The following is a 22,210-nucleotide window of genomic DNA, read 5'->3' as shown; positions in this document are numbered from 1 at the left end:
ATCAGAAAAAATTCCTAGTACTACTCTTTGGAATGTTGCAGGTGCATTACATAATCCAAAAGGAAGCACTTGGTAGGCAAAAGTTCCCCATGGACAAGTAAATGTGGTCTTATCCTGATCCTCAGGTGCTACCTGAATTTGATTATAACCGCTAAAACCATCCAAAAATGAAAAGTATATTTTACCTGCTAATGTATCTAATACCTGATCTATAAAGGGCAAAGGAAAGTGATCCTTCAAGGTTGCTTTATTCAATTCTTTGTAATCAATGCACACCCTCCATTTACCATTCCTTTTAGGCACAATTACCAAAGGAGAAACCCATTGGCTATCTGAGATTGGGTAAATGAAGTTTACATTGAGTAGTTTTTGGAGCTCTTCTTTCACAATCTCCCTAAGATTTGGATTCATCCTTCTCTGAGGTTGTCTGATTGGTCTACTGTTTTCCTCAATATAGATATGATGGATACAAGTCTTAGGGTCAATACCTTTCATATCAGTATACTCCCATGCAAATGCAACAGAATGTTTTTGTAAGATTTTGGTTAGCTCCTCTTGTTGTAATTTCTCCAAGTTTTTGTTTATGTTCAATGTTCTACCTGGAAAAATTTCAATTGCAGAGCTACCAAATTCTTCCATAGAATAGAGAGACATCTGCCTAGATGATAAGCATTCTACATTAGATTTTACATGAAAATGTGCATGATCATATTCTGAAGATGTTTCAAAATTTTCTAATGTGTTCAAAATTTGACTATCCTCACTAATTTCTGATATAGTAAAGATAGGTTGTATAACATCTTCATCATCGATCCATTCCCTGTCATCTATTTCTGTGATTGCTTTTGCTGGAGGATACAAAGTGAATTTCTTTGTTAAACTACCATCAGAAATGTACATGTCACCAGATCTGTAACTAATAAAAGCATCTGTTGTGTCCAGCCAAGGTCTTCCTAAGATAAGTGGGTGTCGTCCTAGATTATTCTTGGGAGTTAAAATCATGAAATCAACAGGATATTCCCAAGAATCTAAGGAGACTAAAATGTCTTCTAGCACACCATCTGGTTTGATTACTGATCTATCTGCAAGTTGCAATAAGGTAGGTGTGTAAAGAAGATTAGGAAGTTTAAGTTGTTCCATAGTCTGTCTACTCATAATGTTTATAGCTACCCCTAATTCAATCAATGTGTTTGGAATTTCAATCCCATTTATGTGTGTCTTGACAATTGGACTTCCTGTATCCACATATTTCTGCATGGAAATCTTTCCCATCATGATATTTGCTACTTTTCCTACCAGGTGAATTCTTTTTGTGTCTCTTGGTTTTCTTCCTCGTCTTTTGATGCTCAACTCATTTATTGTTTTTGCTAGAATAGGAATTTCTCTAATGGTTTGTAACCAAGGGAATCTTGATACAGACATTCTTTAATTCATCTAGGAAGTCATAATTGGGCAACAAGATCTGTTTTTCCACTCCTTTATCAATTTATAATCTCTCAGGAAAAGGAGGTGTAGAAGTAGATGCAGGTTGTTCAATTATAGGAGTTGTATTTATTGACTCTTTTTGTTTTTCTTTTTGAATGTTTTGGTTTTGAAAGGATGTTCCCTCAAAACTTTTATTGACTTTCAGAGAATCCTCCTCAGAAGCATCTTTCTCTTGAATATCTATAGAAGGTTTTTCCTTTTCTAAAATCCTACCAGATCTAAGTTGAACATCATTAAGATCTAGAGGAACAATCATGTAAGTAGGAAATTGTTGTCCTTCTACCATGTAAGAATTCTGAGGGCTTTTATTATTGGGGTTTGGCAATGGTTGGGCTGGTAGTTGATTTGGCTTTTGTTGAAATGGAAGTAAGAGTTGAGGATTTTGACTTTGTTGTGGAGGTTGTTGTGGAAATGGCAATGAAAGGTGAGGGCTTTGATTTGGAAGTTGTGATTGTTGATTTTGTGGGGGAGGATAGCTCTGGTAAGATGGAGGATATTGATAATATTGAGCAAATATCCCATAAGGATTTTGTACCCCTTGTGCCCATGGTTGAGATTGATATTGATTTTGAGGTTGAGGCCAAGGTTGTTGCCAAGAATTCCAGTTTGGTGGGGGGTGAAAATTCATTGGATTGTTAAATCCTTGATTTTGTGGCCCTTGCCAAGGTCTTCTTGCAACAAAACAAATAGGTTCTACTAAATTTGGGACTATTGCCTCTTGAAAGATAACCTTAAGACCTGGGATTGAAGGACAACCCTTGGTCTCATGACTTTCTAAACACATCATACAAGTTTCTACAATTTTTGCATCTAAAGGACATTCCCTTAGAGCATGTTTCTTTCTGCATTTTGGACAAAAGATGGCTAAAGCATCAGCGTCTGTTTTCTGCTTGTTTTGGATTTTGAGGATCTCTGGTTGCTCACTAAGGCTCCCTAAAATATCAGTTTTGAACTCATCAAGCATATTGCCAATTTCTGCCCTACTTACAGTTCCAGTTGCATATTTGTTTGCTCTAATAAGAGAAGGATCTCTTGGTCCTTTCCCAGTTTTAGATTTTCCTCTTGAGAGATGGATACATAATTATGCTATATCATTCAATGGAAGTTGAGAGATGTCTCCCTTCTCCATCATGTTAAGGATATTTATCCATTCATCTCTAATGGCCTTCAACAAAAGAGCTTTCAAGGTCTTTTCATCTAAATTGTTCATTTTTGCTCTTTTCAAATTGTAATGAAACCTCTCAAGCAAATCCTCTAAGTTTTCATCTTCCTTTTGCATCATTTTGAATACCTCATCCTTATGATTGGTAGGCATATAGTAATCCAAGTATCTATCCAAAAATGCCTGCCTCATATCATTCCAAGTCCTAATGGATTGAGTGACTAATCCCATAAACCATTTTAGAGCAGCCCCTTTTAGTGTTGAAGGGAACAATTTGAGTTTTTGAGAGTCTTCTAGATAGTCATAAGTTCGGCATAAGACTTCAAACTCAAACAAAAATGTTTCAGGATCCTCACTTCTCAACCCATAAAAGTTTGGGAGGATAAATGGTGAAATGTTTTTCATTGTTGTATGTGTTTCCTCATCTACTATAGGGAATCCAAATGAGTTATCTCCTTCCCTATTTCCTCTGCCTCCTCCATTGTTGCCTCTTCCTCCTCCATTGTTTCCTCTACCTCTACCTCTACCCCCTCCTCGAAATAGTGAAAATTCTCCATCTTGCTCTTCTTCTGCCATAATAGTTTCCTCAGAATCTTCTGGTTCTTCTATTAATGGCTGATGAGAGAGAGTTTCTACTTCCTCTTCTTCTCTAGGTATTCCTACTTCTTCAACTACAATAGGCTCCCTTATAGAGGTGAAAAAGGGTTCCTCTCCTAGGTTTGGTTTAGTAGATGAAGTGGGAGAATCTTCTAATTGAGTTGTTTCCCCTTCAATACTAGGAATCCTAAGGCTAGGAGTATGAGTCTGGGATGGAGGTGTGTCCTTTCTAATCCTTGGTGGAGTAGTTAGAGTTGTGAAAATCGAAATTCTGCCCCTAGCTATAAATCTACCCCTAGAATCTCTTTCTCTATGCATGTCATTTTTTGTTTTGTTGTTTTTTATTTTTTTTATGAATGTAAGAAGTAAGGCTACTTAGTTACACTTCCCCTGCAACGGCGCCAAAATGTCTAGTCAATTTAGTGTCCTAAATTGCTACATAAATTATCAATCTGGGTGTCGTAAACTAATGAAGTGTAGTGCACTATATGTGCTAAATAACCCTTTCTTACCTCACTATTTTCAAGTTTATGTTTGTTTTGGGGTTTTTTTCTTTTGATTCCTAAAGTTCTACAATGTAGTTGAAATTTTAATCTACTACTGACAAGATCCTAGAAGAATGAAGTGAGAGTCTAAAAGTGCTTTTTAGGTCAAGTTTGGAAGTGAGGTTTTTCAAAACAAGAAAGTGAAGAACAAAGCTTATCTTCTTGCTATTGTAATGGTTTCCAAAATATGAGCTGAAAAGACTCTTAAAACTGTTGTCTATTTAATTACAAAACCAAAATTTAAGTGAGAAAATAGAATTGCAGCTATCTATAACAAACTAAGAATGAAATATTGGAAACAAAACTACTTCTGCTGTTTAATCTACTTGCAAATTTAGAGCTCAGTGAACTACTGAATATGGAACTGCAACTATACTAAGAAAAGAAACAAAAATGAAACTGCAGCTATTCTATTTGTGAAAGCAAAACTAAATGAAGTATTGTTATCACTCTGCTATATAATTTAGGGAGAATTGACTCCTTATGATAGCAACATTTGAGAGATTCCATTCTTCATCATTCTAAAAGAAGTAAACATGAAAATGCAAGGAAAAACTTAGTCATTAGTAAGACATTTCACCACTTAGTCTTAGGTTCAACCATCAACGAAGGGCTTTTGGAAATATCTATTTAAATCATGAGTTACTTAAATTGATAAGAAAATGGCATTAAGCTATCTAACTCTAAACTAATGAACAACAAGTAATCTCATTCATAAACACAACATTTCGCCATTTAGTTTGAAGATTAATCATCAACGAAAGGCTCTAGAAATATTTGCTTATATCATGAGTGACTACACTAAGAAGGAAAAGGTACTGAACAGCAAGAAATCTCATTCATAAACTCCATATTTCACCATTTAGTTCGAGGATAAACCATCAACGAAAGGCTTTGGAAACATTCATCTATGTAATGAGTGACTATCCTAATAAGCAAAAGGCATGAAACAACTTAAATTTAAAAACTAAAAACTAAGGAACAACAGAAGAAATAAGTCTAATGGTTCTACTGACAACAATTTAAAAACTACAGTTAAAAAGCTGGAGAATAAGGGAAACTAAAGAACTACTTCTACACTGGAATGCACCTATCTGAGTTAGTGGAAACAAATGACAAAAGCTGCAATAAACACGGTGTTAGAAACAATTATGAACATAATAAAAAAACACAATAAGTGTATAGCTGAACGAAAGAAGACAACAAATGAAAATGTACAAAAATGAAAAGTAACCTCGACCACGCAGGGGCCCTCTACAAGGTCTAGGACTAGCAACGCAGAATCACTTCACACGCTTCAGGTATCCATATAAGAAAAACATAGTTTTTTTATATTAAAAATAGAGTACTGAATGTCTCGTGCTACAGGTGGAAATTGCACTACTTCATCATCAAAAAAATTAACTAGTTCTGCGTTCCAAACGCTGACATTTATAGGAAAAATACACAACTGTATTGAGAGAGAAGTCTTCTCTAGCAAACACGTAAACAGGTAGTGTATCCAGAAATTTAGTCTTCGGTTGCCTTGAAAAATAAATCTATGAATAGTGGTTGTTGGATACTGGTTATGCAGGTGGCAAACGACATCCTTAGCCTCAGGAACCTGCCTCGGATTCATTTACTAGGAAACATGCAAAAACAGAGTTCTAGTTGACGTAGGTCTTCTCTGTTGACTCCCCTTTTACCGGGGTCTTTCTCATCGACTTTGATCAAATGGATAGGACACAATCCATGTACTGACATTTTCCCAGCTACCCATATGGTTTGTTTCTTCTCTCGACACCTGTAACCTGCAAAAGTATGGAGATGGCTGCGGAATGGCTGGTTAGCTGCGGAGTGTGGCTACGTTCCGTAGCTAAAGAACAAAAGCCTATCCAAATAACACACATAATAATATAATTTGAAAATCATTGAAATGCACTCCTGGAGGCAACATGAAATGGCTTTTGATGGTTTATGATGCATTGGCATGGGAAAACAAAGGAAGAAGGATGAAGAAATTTCTTAAGAAAGGGGCAGCTTTGGAACTCAACATGAAGTTTGACCAATATTAAAGAAAGCCAATGAATTTTCCACTTGCCATCCATGTGGCTCCTAACTAGCCCATGTAGCACTACCACATCATTATAATGCAGGGTCCACATCATCTCAATACTAACACATGGAATCCACGTGGAATTGCCACATTGTCATGTTATGGATACATATTATTAGTGGGACTCCCTACATGGAATTCATGTGACCACTGTCAATCTTCGTGGCACCTTCCTCTTTTAACTCTAGTGCATGGGCCCAAGTTCCAGCCCTGTCCAGCCTTACACTTATGGATTTTCCTTCGTCCACATCCAGACCTCCAAATGTAACCAATCCTCGATGAAGTATTCAACCACATTCAACCTATTGTAGAACTTAATACCCCACTACACCCCATATCCTTGGACCCAGGATGAGAGCCACATTGAGGAAGGGGAAATATGGCTCGGATAGGATCTGACTTGCACACATATGCAATGGCCCTTTCCACCACCAGATGTTGGATGCCTGGACCCAATATTTAGAAGGAATCCACATATATGAGATCAAGTCCACTCGTGACCCAGGTGGATATTAGTGGCCACCCACTTATTCCACTAGCTCACAACACAATTTTCCTATTTTCTTAGTTTCTTATTTTTGGCAGGTTTTAGGCCCTCAACTTTCAGAGGCATTTTGAGGCCCTCAAATTTTTTTAGGAAACAGGTTGACAATAGTCATTTACTTATTCGATAGTCGAAAATGGTACTCCTCAGATAGACTTTTCCAACAGGCTTTCGTGCGCACCAAACGAAGATCATATGCAAAAGTTACGACCCTCGGAAGTTAACATTCCAACTTACCCCATTGGGGCCCAAAAGCCTTTGACACTTCATCTTCTAGGGTTAGGTTTTTGGATGTTTATGATTTCTCATTACTTTTTTAGGATAAAAAGGCCTTTGAGCCTCATTGTAACACATTTCAGGAAGGCGTGTAGCCATCACCTCTCTTCTTGGAGATAAGATGTCATTGTTCGAGCTAGTGTGCTTTCATTCTACATATATACAATTTCAACATTTTTTGTTTATTAATTGGATTCCAGTTTCACTATATCTTTGTGTTTTGGTTTTAATTTGTATTTCATTTCATTCTCTTCATAAATTTGAATCAGTGGTATCAAAAAATCCACTCTTTCTCTTCTTTTTTTATGCATGTCCCCAACAAGGTCGGGGTATAAGAAGTTGGGACTCAATTGCTTGAGCCCTTGCAAGACAGTCCTTGTTAACCCTTATGGCCTCCCATGGCATAAGAAAAGAAACACAAAGGAGCAAGAGATATTATCGAATTATTGCTTGAAGAAGGCCTCGAGCTACAAAGGAACAAGATGGTGGATAACTTTTCCTGAATCCTTCAACGGATGCCAATAAGTGATGCATTGCCATCCAATGGCCACTTGTGGAGGTGTCGCCCCCTTTAAGCTACAAAATAATTTTTATAATCTTGTATTTGAAGGACATATAGATGCAAATGCTCTAGTCAAATGCTTAAATATGCTAGAAGGATATTTTTTCGGTCCATAATTTTTTTGATAAAGAAAATATTACTTTTCCTCTCCTTAAGGCTACCCCCATGTCAATTACTGATGGGATACTTACTATGAGAAAAGGTCCATGGAGGAATCCACACTATTTTTAGTCACACTCACTTAGAACTCTTTCAGGGATGTTGTTAAGGAACATATTACCTTGTTTTAATCTACGAAGACCAATACATGAGATGGATTACACTATGATAGGAAAGGGACCAAGCAGTGCCAGAGTTCACAAATATATTTCATATCTTATAGACCAAGCTATATATCAATGACTCCGAGTGACATCTGGTGCTCATGTACCATGGTTTTCTACACATATACATCCCGAAAGAAATTGAGTTCCTGGACATCTCCTCCCTTGGCACAACATACCGATATGTTTTTAAAATCGAGAAAAATTTAAACGGAAGAAGCAGGACTTTGTATTTATGAATACTTCACAACAAAAGCTAGGCAAGGGCATCCCAAAACGATGGAACAAAGGACAGAGCCAAAGTGTACCACCCCAAGGCAACCCATTGAAGCTGCAAACAAAGAATGGTGATGAGAAGATGAAGAAAGACATGGGAAAGTGGTGCAAGTTCCATATGATCCCCACTCATAACAAAAATGGATGTCACACAAAGCATTTGCTAGTGGTCGAGCTAAAACTTATGAGTCAGATGTAGGTTCTGACTCTGAACTGGACCTAGACAAAGGCAAACAAATCATTGATCTAGAACCTAGTGGCACTATTTATCACCACCAAGGTCTAGAAAAGTGACAACACCACACCTATAATGGCACACCATCGGTGGCTCCACCAAGGGAGAGATCTTTGCGTCAACCAACAATGTCACGTACCCTATGGCATCAAACCTTTCACAAATGAGGTATTTTGTGATGTTACTCCCCTTAAAGTTTGTGATGTTCTATTAGGTCAACCATACTTGTGGAAGTGTCATGTTGTGTATGAGTCTAGACCTCATAGTGTTATTATTACTTTGGGAAGATAACTATACAGGATACCATAAGTATCCCATTTCTTTGATCTCTGCTAAGAAATGCAGCAAAGTCATCTCCCATACTGGGAAATATGTTTTCTTCCCGATTTACTCTCAAAGTAAGTGGAAGATTATGTCCACATCCATGGCCTCCACATAGGGCTCCTCCATGCAACAGAGGAAAATGGATGAGATCATGGAAGAATACATAGATATCTTCTCGTCACCCATTGGGGTACCTTTGTATTGTCAAGTCAAGCATTCAATTGATCTGAACCCTAGTGCACCTCTACCCAATCGACCAATCTATCGTCGCTCTCTTCTATAAAATAGGAAATCAAGCAACAAATCCAAGAGCTTCTCCAAAAGGGCACATTCAATTGATCTCCTCACCTCGTGGAAGCCTAATTGTACTTGTGCAGAAGAAAGATGGGACCTGGTGACCTTGCATTGATTATCAAACCCGTAATAAAATCATAGTCAGGAACCAGTATCTTATTCCTCCAATAGACGATCTTCTTGACTAGCTCAAGGGTACCAAGTACTTTATTAAGATTGATTTTAATTTTGGCTACCACCAAGTTCTAATAGAACCAATTGATGTATTGACATATAGGTTGGTCATTCCCTTTGGATTGACATATACCCAAGCAACTTTCATGAGGATGATGGATGATATCTTGCAATCTTTCACCAACTCTTTTGTGGTTGTATATCTGGATGATATCCTCATCTTGAACAAGATTTGAGCAGAACACCTACACTATATTTATTAGGTCCTTTACACTTGAAAACAACTCAATCTATGTGTTAACTTGGAAAAATTCTCCTCTGGCATGGACAAGTTCTAATACCTAGCCTACATTATTGATGAGCAAGGTGTGCATGTGGATCTGACCAAGATCTAAGTCATTTAGGATTGGTTGGCCCCAACGACTCTAACAGAGCTTCGAAGCTTATTGGCCTTGCTAACTTCTACCAAAGATTCATGTTGGGGTTCTCTTATATCTGAGTCACAACAGAAGGCATTCGATTAATTGAAACATTACCTTTACTTTGCACCAGTCCTCACCCTACCATACTTACAACAACCATTTGATATTGAGACATATGCCTTTGACTATGCTATTGGTGCAATCCTCATTCAACAATGACATCTAGTGGCCTATCATAGTGAAACACTCTTTGATATTGTCTGGAGATAGCCCACTTATGATAAGGAGATGTACTCCATTGTGTAGGCCTATTAAATTTATGCAAACACAAGGGAAGTTATAGAATCACTGCCATCAGAAATGGTCCACATATATGCAACAATTCCATGTGAACATCAAATATAAGAAGGGTAGCACTAATCATGTCATAGATTGCCTCAATCGGCCCTTGTTGTGGCACTAACCACAATTCTCAACTCTTGTGGACACGAGATCTCTAGATGGCCCTAGCTATACAATAGTGACTTAGAATTCACTACCACATACCATATGTTGATGGTAGGCAAGTAAGTTCCAGACTTTCACCCTTGGGATGGACTGTTGTGCTACCGGGCCACCTTTGTGTTTCTTCAAGTGAGCGTGCTAAGCTAATCTAAGAGCCACATTATAGTTAGTTGATAGGTCACTGTGGTGTAAAGAAGATAGTGGTAGTACTGCAGAAGTATTTTATTGGCCAACACTTTGACATGATGTTGGCAAGCATATTAGCTCCTGCACCACCTACACCATTACCAAACCAACCATTAAGATGCAAGGCATGTACACCTCTCTGCATACTCCTACTTGGCCTTAGGAATCCATCTCGATCGACTATATGGTTGACCTTCCTTTTACCATGCATGATAATGACTATGTGTTTGTGGTCATTAATAGATTTTCTAAGATGGCCATTATGGCTGCCTGCAATAAGATTATCACATCAGAAGCCACTCCCAAGCTCTTCTTCGAACAGGTGTTGGCACATTTTGGGATCCTACAAACCATAATATCAGATCGAGAAGTACATTTTTCTCAAGCCTATGGTCATCGTTGGACACCAAGCTCACCAAATCAACTGCCTTCCACCCCCATATTGATGGCCAGATAGAGGTCGTCATCGAGACGATCATGCACATTTTATGCATGTACAACTCCAAGCATCCACGAACATGGGATGAGAGTCTCCCCTATGTTTAGTACAACTACAATAGAGCTCTCCCTAGCTCAAATTGACACAACCCCTTTAAGGAGGGCCTAGGATTTCAACCATTGTGTCCCATTGATGGTGTGCTTCCCCTTACAATGACACAGGCAAAATCTACACATGTTCAATCTAAAGCCAACAAAGCTACCAATTTTATTGAATTAATTCAACACATCCACCAATAGGTCCATGATATTATGCAAAAGACCAATACTAATTACAAACAACTCCATGATCAACATAGGGTGCCACACAAGTTTCAAGTGGCAGACAAGGTTTGGTTTCACTTATAGAATGAATGCCTTGCAAGGGCTCATTGGAAGCTTTGAGCCCTCCACTATGGACCTTACACCATCACCAAGGTTGTGGGTGATAATTATTTTGAGCTAAGTTTCCCCCCATTCCTTCACCTACACCTAGTGTTCAATGTGGATTGCCTTCAGCCATACTTGCCACCATTGTTGGACACCTCTGAATGTTGATTTTCTAGTGCAGTTAATACTAAAGTAGTTTTTCGCAATTGATAACTACTTCTAATGATATAACTAGTCCTTACTTTATATTCCAATCATCAAGTAGTTATACATGAAAAACTTCAACCACTCATTTCGTCAATAGAACAATATAGAGATCACAGTGAACAGTAAATAATAGATAAAGAGACACCAAGAATTAGGCTCACAACCCACAAGGGGAAACCAAACCAATTATTTCCTTATGAGAGAGAGATTATGTTCATTACTAGTACATCAAAGAATATTCCAACAAGATTCAAATCTAACCTCAATAATATTCTAGTCAAAACCAGTCAACTAGGAGAGAGAAAAGTCAACGTTGGTCAGAAATTACAGTTTTCACAGAGAGCCATGAGGTGGCTGAATAGAGGTCTATAATTTGGTCTTGAAGTAACCTCAAAAAATAGTCAACAAACCAGTCAAACCTCCAGTCAATGCATGTTGTCAATGTTAGTCAACAAGACAAAACAGGGATGGAATCTCAGTGAAAAAAAGTAAAAGTATCTTTGTAGTCTTTGGCCCTCCAAGGTGGTCAAAACTTTAGTAAAATAGATGTTGAATTTCCCAAGTTAAAGAAAGTCAAAGTAGCTCTAAAGAAATAGTCAACGCAAATTAGAAAAGCTTCCTCTCTCCTTCACATGTGTGATGTCTCTTTGAAAATTGCAGAACAAGTTATGTTGTGTGATGATGCTCCAAATGGATTCCAACGATGCCATATTTATATGAGTGTGAGGAGGGCTAATTATCACATGTGGGGCTGACTTATAGGACATGAGGCCGACTTGGTTAAACATCAAATTTTGAATTTTCTCCATTGCTTGCCAATGAAAAATACTCATCGCAACTACTCAAATTTTCAACACACTTCCAAATTTTCCAACCAATTCATAGGTCTCACAACACACAGCCTAAGGATGAGATCATGATCCAAGTCTCTCTCTTTGTCAGGATCAATCTCCCCAACCAATACATAGGCCTCATAACACACAGCCTAAGGGAGAGATCATCAATCTCATCATAAGGAAAGATGCATAACATCTAATTCATCTCAAAGCATCTTCTTGACCATAATGTCTCATAGCACACAACCTAAGGGAGGAATCACCAAATCAATGCATATCTCAAACCACAAGGTCTCACAACACACAACCTACAGGAGGAATCATCAAATCAATACATCTCCTGGACCACAAGGTCTCATAGAACACAACCTACGGGAGTGACAATATTCCCGACCAATCCATAGGTCTCATAGCCTCAGTGTAAGGAAGATTGTCCATAATATGATGCTATGTAATCAATGATCCCTCTCTCTCAGAGAGGGGTCCTAAAAAACTATAAGTTCTTATCTGAAATAACCAAACTTTATCTGAGACAATGGCTTTGTCAACACATCAACAACTTGCTCATCATTAGGGACATACTTGAACCTCACAACTCCTCTTTGGATAATATTCCAGATGTAGCTATATTTGATGTCGATGTGCTTCAACCTGTCATGGAACACCAGGTTCTCAGAAATCTTTACACATTTTTTATTATCATAATATATAATGGTCGGCTCCAGTACTTGATTAAATAAACCAACAAACAACTTTCGAAATCATATAATCTCACAATAGGTTGAGCTTGTGTTATGTATTTAGCTTCAGTCATACTTAGAGAAACAAAAGTCTACTTTCTACTAGACCATGAAACCATAACGGAACCCAAGCTAAAACAATATCCAGGGGTGATCTTTCTATCATCAGAGATACCATCCCAATCAACATCAGTGAAACCATATAGTTTCCATTCTCCATTAGAAGCATACTTTATACCATACTTAAAGGTCCCTCGTAAGTATCTCAATATGTGTTTAGCAACAACCCAATGTACATGATGAGGCTCAACCAAGAATTGACTCAATGTATTCACAACATAACAAATATCAGGCTTGGTGTTCATAGGATAATTCAACGATCCAATCAATTTGTGATACATAGATGGATTAATCAAATCAAAATCATTGTCTTGGATCTTCTTCAAATTCCTTACCATAGCAGTGTCCATGGACTTGTAGTCCATCATGCCAAATCTTTGGAGAATTGAAATCGTGTACTTTCCTTGGTCTATAAATATTCCATCAAGATTTTGCCAAATTTCCAGTCCCAAATAGAAATGCATGAGGCCAAGATCCTTCATCTCGAATTCAAAATCCAACTCCCTCTTACACAAGAAAATCAAAACTTCAACCCCTATCATAAACAAGTCATCTACATATAACAACAATATCAAGGTTTCACCTTCAACAACTTTATAATATAAGTTCAGATCAACATTACTCTTCTTGAAGCCAAAACTTAACAGATAACCATCAATATGGGAGTACCATGCACGAGGGGCTTGCTTCAGCCCATACATGGCTTTCTTTAATTTACAAACATGTGATTGTCTATCATGGACATCAAAACCATGAGGTTGCTCAATAGATACTTCTTCTTCAATGACCTCATTCAGAAAAGTAATTTTGACATCCATTTGATATAATTTCCAACCTACAATAGATGCAAGAGAAATAATAGATCTAATAGATGCATACCTAGTAATGGGAGCAAAGGTTTCTTCATAATCCTCTCCCTCTTTCTGGGAGAATCCACAAGCCACAAATCTAGCCTTGTATTTTTCAACACTTCCATCAACAACATGCTTTATCTTGTAGATCCACTTTGAAGGCACAACAAACTTTCCTTCAGGCCTTGGCACGATATCCCAAACATCATTCTTCAACATGGATTGTTATTCTTTAGTCATAACATCTTTCCAAACTCGTTCTTCAACAACTTCTTCATAGGGTAGATGGATTCTACTTAATGATCTTGAACGTCAAGGTTGTATAGCCAGAGTACTTCTTTGTCTTCTTGCTTTCCATAAAGGTCCCACGAGCTGCAATATGTCCTTCAACTTCCTTCAATGTTTGTTCAAGCCAGGCAGGTCTCTCTTTCTTGTCTCAGGTACAAAGGCTCTTGGAGATTCAATAGGTTCATGATCATTGGATTCTTCATGAGGGGCTTGATCCATTGGTTTAGGTTCTTTAGACTTTGATTCCACATTCTTTGGAGCCACTTGTACTTCGTCATCAGAGTCCAAATGTGAACCCTTGGACGTCCAAAACACAACATCCTCATCAAAAATAACATCCCTGCAAGTCTCAAGATAATGTTGTCTTAGAACATAAACCCTAAAGGCCTTTGAATTCTCAGAGTAGCTAACAAAAGTTCCTTTCTTCCCTGACAATTCTAGTTTTGTCCCTTTCTCTTTGGGCACATGAACAAAATCAGGACAACCAAAGATTCTTCAATGCTCAATATTTGGTCTCTCACTCATGAAGACTTCTGCGGGAGTCTTGTAATCCAATATTTGATGTGGGCATTGGTTTTGAATGTAGACAATGGTTCTTGCAACTTCTCCCTAAAGAAACATAGGCAACTCTTGATCATGAAGCATGGCTTTGGCAACTTCCATAATAGTCATATTCTTCCTTTCAACGGTTCCATTTTGTTCGGGATAATAGGGAATTATCAACTCCCTCTTAATTCCAACGTCCTTGTAGAAGTCAATCAATTCCTTGGATACATATTCTCCACCATTATCAGATCTTAGAGTCTTGTTTCTTCTTCCTGTAGCATTTTCAACCTATGCTTTGAATTCACAAAACTTTTCAAATACTTGATCCTTGGTCCTTAAGAGATATATCCATGTTTTGCAAGAATAATCATCAATGAAAGATATATAATAACAGCATCCACCCAAGGTTTTATTAGGCATTGTCCCATAAACATTAGAATGCACAAGGTCTAAGATTCATTTGGATCTACTATAACTGCTAGTGCATCTTCCTTTAACATTTTTCCCAAGGGCACATCTTTTGAATACTCTTTCATGTTTTGTCTTAAGTTCAGGTACACCTTTAACAAAATATTTCAATCTAGACAAAGCTTTATAATGCACATGAGTGTACCTTTGACGTCATAGCTCAAAAAGATCATTAGCGTTATGTAGTAGGGCTTGGATTGAGCAACCAAGGAGAAGATATAGCACTCCAATTTGTACACCAATGACTTTAGTAGATTCAAAAGCGGCATCCTTCTTCAATAATAGGACTTGTCCATCAACAAAATCAACTCTATATCCTTTGTTTTCAAGAGATAATATGGACAACAAATTCTTCTTCAAACTAAGAACATAAAAAATATTGTTAATAGATACATTACCTTTGGATTCCAATTGGAAGGATGATATACCAATGTTGTTGAATTCGTATTTGCCACTATCTCCAAGCTCAATCTTTTGAGAATTCTTCTTTTCAACCAATTCGGAGAGATTTCTGTGATTCCCAGTCATGTTCCTAAAGGCACCACTGTCCACCAACCATATTTCATCATGACCTACAATGGAACTTGTAAGAGAAGAATAAGATGAGTATTTAGAATCATAATCATGTTTCCTATGCCTTTTCTTTTGAGATGGTTCATTTAGATCAACAACATAAGCATGATGCTTCCCTCTTCTCTTACGATCATCATTCCTTTCATAGTCATCTCTTCGATTATTTTGAGGGCAGTGAACTTGATAGTGACCATATACTTGGCAACGAAACATTGAACATTTGTTAAATCATTTCTATCTCTTTTATATTTTCTATCTTAAGAGGGAGGAGGACATCCTCTTTGTGAAGCCAGATTCCCTTCTTGGAGCAGGTCTACAAATTTGTCTTCTACCATAACCTTTTTGAAACCTTCCAAAATTAGGTCTCCTTGTATTACCCTTAGCATGAGCTACAAAGGCTTCTTCACTTGGATCTTCAGTAGGATCTCTAAAATGGATTCTTAATTCTTCTTAAGTGTAGGAGGCTCATTACTTGTCAAAATATGGAGAATTTTCTCTTGCACTAATTCTTGATGCAAAATAGTCCCAAGATATAGGCAAATCACATAAGGCCACAACTACCAATTCTTTTTCAGAGACTTCTTCATCAATGGCTTTGAGTTGATCTCTTATTTGAGATACTCTAAAGAAGTACAATGTCGTTGTATCATTCTTTTTCATCTTGATGTTGTAAAGTTGACCCCCTATGTTGATGGATTGGTTTATTTTGTTGATTGTGTACAATCCATTAATAACATCATACATCTCCCACATCTACCCAAGCAACTAGCTAGTCGGGGTAAACATGCGACGAGAGGCCACTATGATATGATTCGACCTCCTAAGTCACATTAAGGAAGTGGAACCGACGGAAACACACCATACATACATTCAACATCAGCTTCAGGACCCTCAGGAACCAATCCAACACTTTAGACAGCTTGCCCTTGGGTCCCACTAAGCTTTTGGACAACTTAAGCCTTAGTTTATCTCATGCTATAGGCGTCCAGAAACCCAGAGTTGCTCTCATAAGCTTGCTTGCCAACGTCCAGAGACTCATTTCCTCAGTGCTATGCTAACGTCCTTGGGATTTGAGCCACTTTTTCAGGCCCAGAGCCCAGGTCACTGCCCAGAATTGAACCATCTCTTCAGAGAAATAAAATAACATGGAAATGATAGTACTAAAGCATATACTTCTTTAAGACCTTGACTAGACCCCTACTAGCCATGACAGAAATTTTGTCAAACATATCACGAATATTTAAACTATAGGTGTAAATAACAATTCTGAGCATATTGGTCTCATACTTACTTAAGAATCGCTAAGAACCATTGATGCCTCAACACATCAACTACCATTCCATCCATTAGGTCATAGATACATTGATTATTCAATTACAAGTAAAAACATGATGAAATCCATACATGGCTGTTGTCATAAAACACATATATAACCAACATAATAGCAACAGAAATACTCATGAAAGTACAACCATAGACCACATATAATCCATCAAAAATCTCATAGAAATACAAGGAGAAATAACCTTTCACTAATGATGCAAAATCCAAACCGGGATGGGACTTCCATGTTCCACTCGACCGTAGAATGGCTGAGCCAAATCTCTCTTCATCCATTCACCCCTATGCCATATTCCAAGCATGAATGTGGTATCTCATAGAACACATCAATCAAAACTCATCCAGAGCTTCCAGAGGCCATCCACCTCAACCCATCAAACAGTAATTCTACCTCACGGTCAGACATCACAAAACCATCATCAGAGTGGTCTCCATCAAGTCTTCCAAGGCTTCCATAGCGTTTGTTCCAACCAAGGCTTCCAAGACTAGTAACTCAATCCACATCTATTGTCAGGCTTCCAAAGCATTTGTCCAACCAAGGCTTTCAGGACTAGTAACTCAACCCACCAAGGGCTTCCAAAGCTTTTGTCCAACTAGGGCTTCCAAGAACTAATAACTCAACCCAAGCTAAGGAAACATGAGAACCAACCAAAAACAAACAATGAAAGTAAACCCATAATCACCATGGCTATCCAAGAAATGGTAAGGCTACGCAATCCACTATCAATCCAGGCAATCCTCCATGCTAATGATAGATCATGACCAAAACCCCACATGCATATGCCATCCTTGCCAAAACTAGTGAAGAAATCATGCATGCAACTCAGTACCTGCAAGAAAATCTAATGTAGTTGCTGATCTCAATGCCCTCTTGCGCTTTCCTACTCTTCCTTTTCCTTCCTGCTCCAAGAATCCAAGTATGCCACACCCATCAAGAGTGCTCCAAGAAAAATCTAAGTCTCCAAGAATATCAGAGACAGAGATAATAATGAGAGAGCTCCAAAACTGAATTGACAAAAGGTTACCAACTGATCCTCATAAACCTTTTTATGAATGAGGCCTCTATTTTCTTCATTTTCAATTATTTTCCTTCAATTTCCTCCTCACATGCAACCTGTGACCTTTCACCTCCCTTTTCTCCTAATTTCCATTATTTCCTAAACAAATGTGCCAAAAATGTCAATTTTCCATTCCAAATCCTTAACCATTTCTTTTGCCAATTTCCTTAGCCATAAAAAATCACAAGTGATCCCCATCACTAGGATTTTTCCCAACCTTTAGCTTGGAATACATGTCCCATCATCTATGGTTATTATTTTTCCTTTATTAACTTTTATTACATGTAATTTTCATCAGAGTTGTTACAAAACCCTTCCCCTTGGGGGAACATCGACCTCGGTGTTCAACAACACCTATAACCACAAGATTGTTGTAAGCAAAACATACAACCAATGGAGCTTTATGACTTAGCTCGTTGTGGTATTTACAATGATCAACCTGCTGAAAAGAAAACCATCATGAAAACATAACAACATGACATCATAACGACACGACACCCATGCCGCTTATTGGAGCTTTATAACATAGCTCATTTTCGGTATTTACATCCATATACATATGTACATATACCAAACATCACCAAAACATATACCAAATCATATACCAAAATCACACCAAAAAACCAAGCCAAAATTGCTTTGCCTCAACCGTCAAACAGGGACGGATACATAGCCCACATCTGACCCGCCATCTCCCATGTAGCTTCATCGAGCCCAAATTTCTTCCACTGCACCTTAACTTTCTCGATTGCTCGGTTCCAGAGCATGAGCACCTTTTTCTACAATATACATTGAGGCTTCGGTTGGAATTATCCATCTGGTTCCACCTGCAATACAGACTAGTCAATCACGTGGTTAACATCTTTAACATACTTCTTAAGCAATGACACATGGAAAACATCATGGACTTTCACTGTCGGAGGCATTACAATTCGATAGCCTATTGGCCCAATCCTCTTAATGATACTGAAGGTTCCATAAAACCATGGTGCTAACTTGGCACATGATCCAATCCACAAGGAGCTCTTCTTCTGCTTGATGCGCAGGCACACCTGTTCCCCAACCTGGAGCTCCTTGAACAACCTGTTCTGGTCTACATAGTTCTTCTGCCTATCCTGTGTTTCCTTTAGATTCTTCTTGATTACCTGCATTTCATGTTCCATGTCTGCCAACATGTCTGGTCCAATCAACGCCATGTTAACCGGATCACTCTGACTCATGGGAGTGTTACAACTTCGTCCATACAATGCCTCAAACAGTCTCATCCTCAAGGATTCCTGATACCCATTGTTTTATGCGAACTCTACTAGTAAGAATATACTCTTCCCACTTCCATTGTTGATGCATCACATACATCCTCAACATGTCCTCCAATATCCTATTGACCCTCTCCGTCTATCCATCTGTCTGCGGATGATAAGTTGTATTGAAGACCAACTCCGTGCCCAAACCTGCAAATAACTTCTTCCAAAACTTGGAAGTGAACTTCACTTCCCTGTCTAACACAATGTTCTTTGAAACACCATGCAATTTGACCACATCTCTTATGAACACCTGTAATACATTGCTAGCTGAGAATGTAGACTTCAATAGAATGAAATGTGAAACCTTTGTCAACCTGTCCACAATAACCATGATGGATTCATGTTGTCTCACTGTCTTCAACAACCCTGTGTTGAAGTCCATGGAAATGACCTCCCATTTCCACTATGAAATCACAATCGGCTATAGTAGTCCACCTGGATGTGTACACTCTTCCTTCACACACTGACAATTAAAACACCTAGCCACATACTCTGCTACATCCCTCTTCATATTTGACCAATAGTAAAATTTATTCACTGCAATCAATGTCTTATGATAACCTGGGTGACTTGAATAAGGTTTCGCATGAAACTCCCTCAATATCACCTTCTTAAGCTCACTATTATCTAACACACACATCTTGTCTCGGAACCTGACCAATCCATCTACTGTAAGGCACATCCACATCTTGTGCACCTTCACATGTAGCACCACTTGTACCTATACCACTACATGTACATGTACCATCACCTATACCTGTACTTGTACCATCACTTGTACCTATACCTATGCTTTGCTGCAATCTGTGCAAAATCTCCATATATCTGACATCTTGCTGACCTGCCTGCAAGATCCTATCCTGTAAGTTTGTCCCATAGGAGCTCATAGTTGCTAAGGGATTTACCTATACCGGCCTGCTGAGAGCATCTGTCACTTTGTTCTCTTTACCTTTGATATATCGGATCTAAAAATTGAACTCACTGATCATAACCAACCACCAAGCCTACCTACCATTAATATTTGGTTGGTCAAATAGATATCATAAACCACTCCGATCACTCATCAATGTGAACCTCCCGCCTAGAAGATAGTGTCTCCACATATTCAATGCATGTATAATCACTGCCAACTCAAGATCATGCGTGGAATAGTTCTGCTTGATCTCATTCAACTTCCGAGACTCGTAGCATACCACCTGTCCATCCTGCATAAGGACTCCACCAAGTCCTCACTTGCAAGTATTTGTGCATACTACAAACTCTTTTTCTAGATCTACAATCTTTAACACTAGTGCATGTGTCAACAACTGCTTGCACTGATCAAAACTAGCCTCACAATCCTCTGTCCATTCAAACTTCTTAAATTTCCTCTACAATGATGTGATAGAATATGCAATCTGTGAGAAGTTTCTGATGAACCTTCTATAATAGCTTACCAAACCCATGAAAGATTCCACCTCGTCCACATTATTAGGAGATACCCACTCCATGATGGCCCTTATTTTTTTTGGATCTACTGCAATGCCCTCCGTGGAGACAACATGCCCCAATTATTGTACCTTAGTCTAAAAGAAACTACACTTATTGAGCTTAGCATATAAATGATGCTCTCTCAAAAACCTCAACACTGCTACTAAATGTTCAACATGCTCTTCCTCATTTTTAGAATATACCAATATTTAATCAATGAACACAATAACAAACTTATCCAAATAAGGATGCAACACATTCTTCATGAAACACATAAATGTAGTTGGAGAATTAGTTAAGCCAAATGGAACTACAACAAACTCATAATGCCCATACCTAGTCCTGAACGCAGTCTTGTATATGTATTCCTCTTTGATGTGTACCTCATGATATCCGAATCTCAGATCAATCTTTGAGAACATTGTGACTCCCTTCAGCTGATCGAACAAGTCATCAATTCTCGGTAACAAATACAAGTTCTTGATAGTCACTTGTTCAACTGCTTATAGTTAATACATAATCTGAGTGTAACATTTTTCTTCTTCACGAACATTACTGGTGTACCCCACAGTGATACACTTAATCTAGTGTATCCCTTGTCCAACATTTCCTTCAGCTGCAACTTTAACTCAACCAACTCAGATGTGCTCATCCTATAAGGTGCTTTTGATGTTGGATTTGCCTATGGCACTAACTCAATAGAAAAGTCGACCTCCCTGTGAGGTGGTAACTCTGTAATGTCCTCATGAAATACATCCTTGAACTGCTGCAAAACTGGGTACCTACTCAACACATCTATATCCTCAACTTCCTTACCCTTATCACTAGAAAATGTGCATTGCAAATAGCTTACACCCTTTTCTGCGACTATGCTTTTCTTGCATAGTTGATAGTTGTCACCATCCTAACTGATGTGGCTTTCTTCTTACCCTATAAGACTCTTGGTTCCCCATTGTCATCAACACACTCAATAGCTTTTTCATAACAATCTACCTTGGTTCTATGTAGATACAACCAATCCATGGCCAACAACATATTGTATGAACCCAACAGTAATACATTCAAATGTGTTGCGCTAGGCATACGATTCAAATCAAATGCACAAGCTCTTACCCAATGTTGGACTCACTTCTTCCTACCTATAGCCAACTACAGTAACCAAGATTCTACATACAATTCCTTACTCAAACCACACTTATCCACCAATTCAGGACTAACATTGCTATATTAAATCCAAGGTCAATCAAAATAGAAATAACTTGATCAAAAATCTTACCGTCCATATGAATGATAGATGTCTGATGTTATGTCTATTTGTTATCCAATGCTGCATAAATACATGGAATACTCTGACCAACATCCCCAATAGTTTGTGCCTCCTTCGCACTATATATATGAGGTATACCACTCTGATTCTGTGGATAATATCTCCTGTGATGATATTTGCCACAAGTCCAACACTCTATAGGCTTCCAACCTGTCTCCTTGTTCTGTTCTCCTGATCAGAATCTTTGTCCTCTATCTGATACATTAAACT

The sequence above is a fragment of the Pinus tabuliformis genome, chromosome J, assembly GCF_031772625.1.
Source record: "Pinus tabuliformis cultivar Carrire ecotype Pingquan chromosome J, CPIR1, whole genome shotgun sequence".
Classification (NCBI taxonomy): domain Eukaryota; kingdom Viridiplantae; phylum Streptophyta; class Pinopsida; order Pinales; family Pinaceae; genus Pinus; species Pinus tabuliformis.
This window is presented reverse-complemented; position numbering follows the sequence as displayed.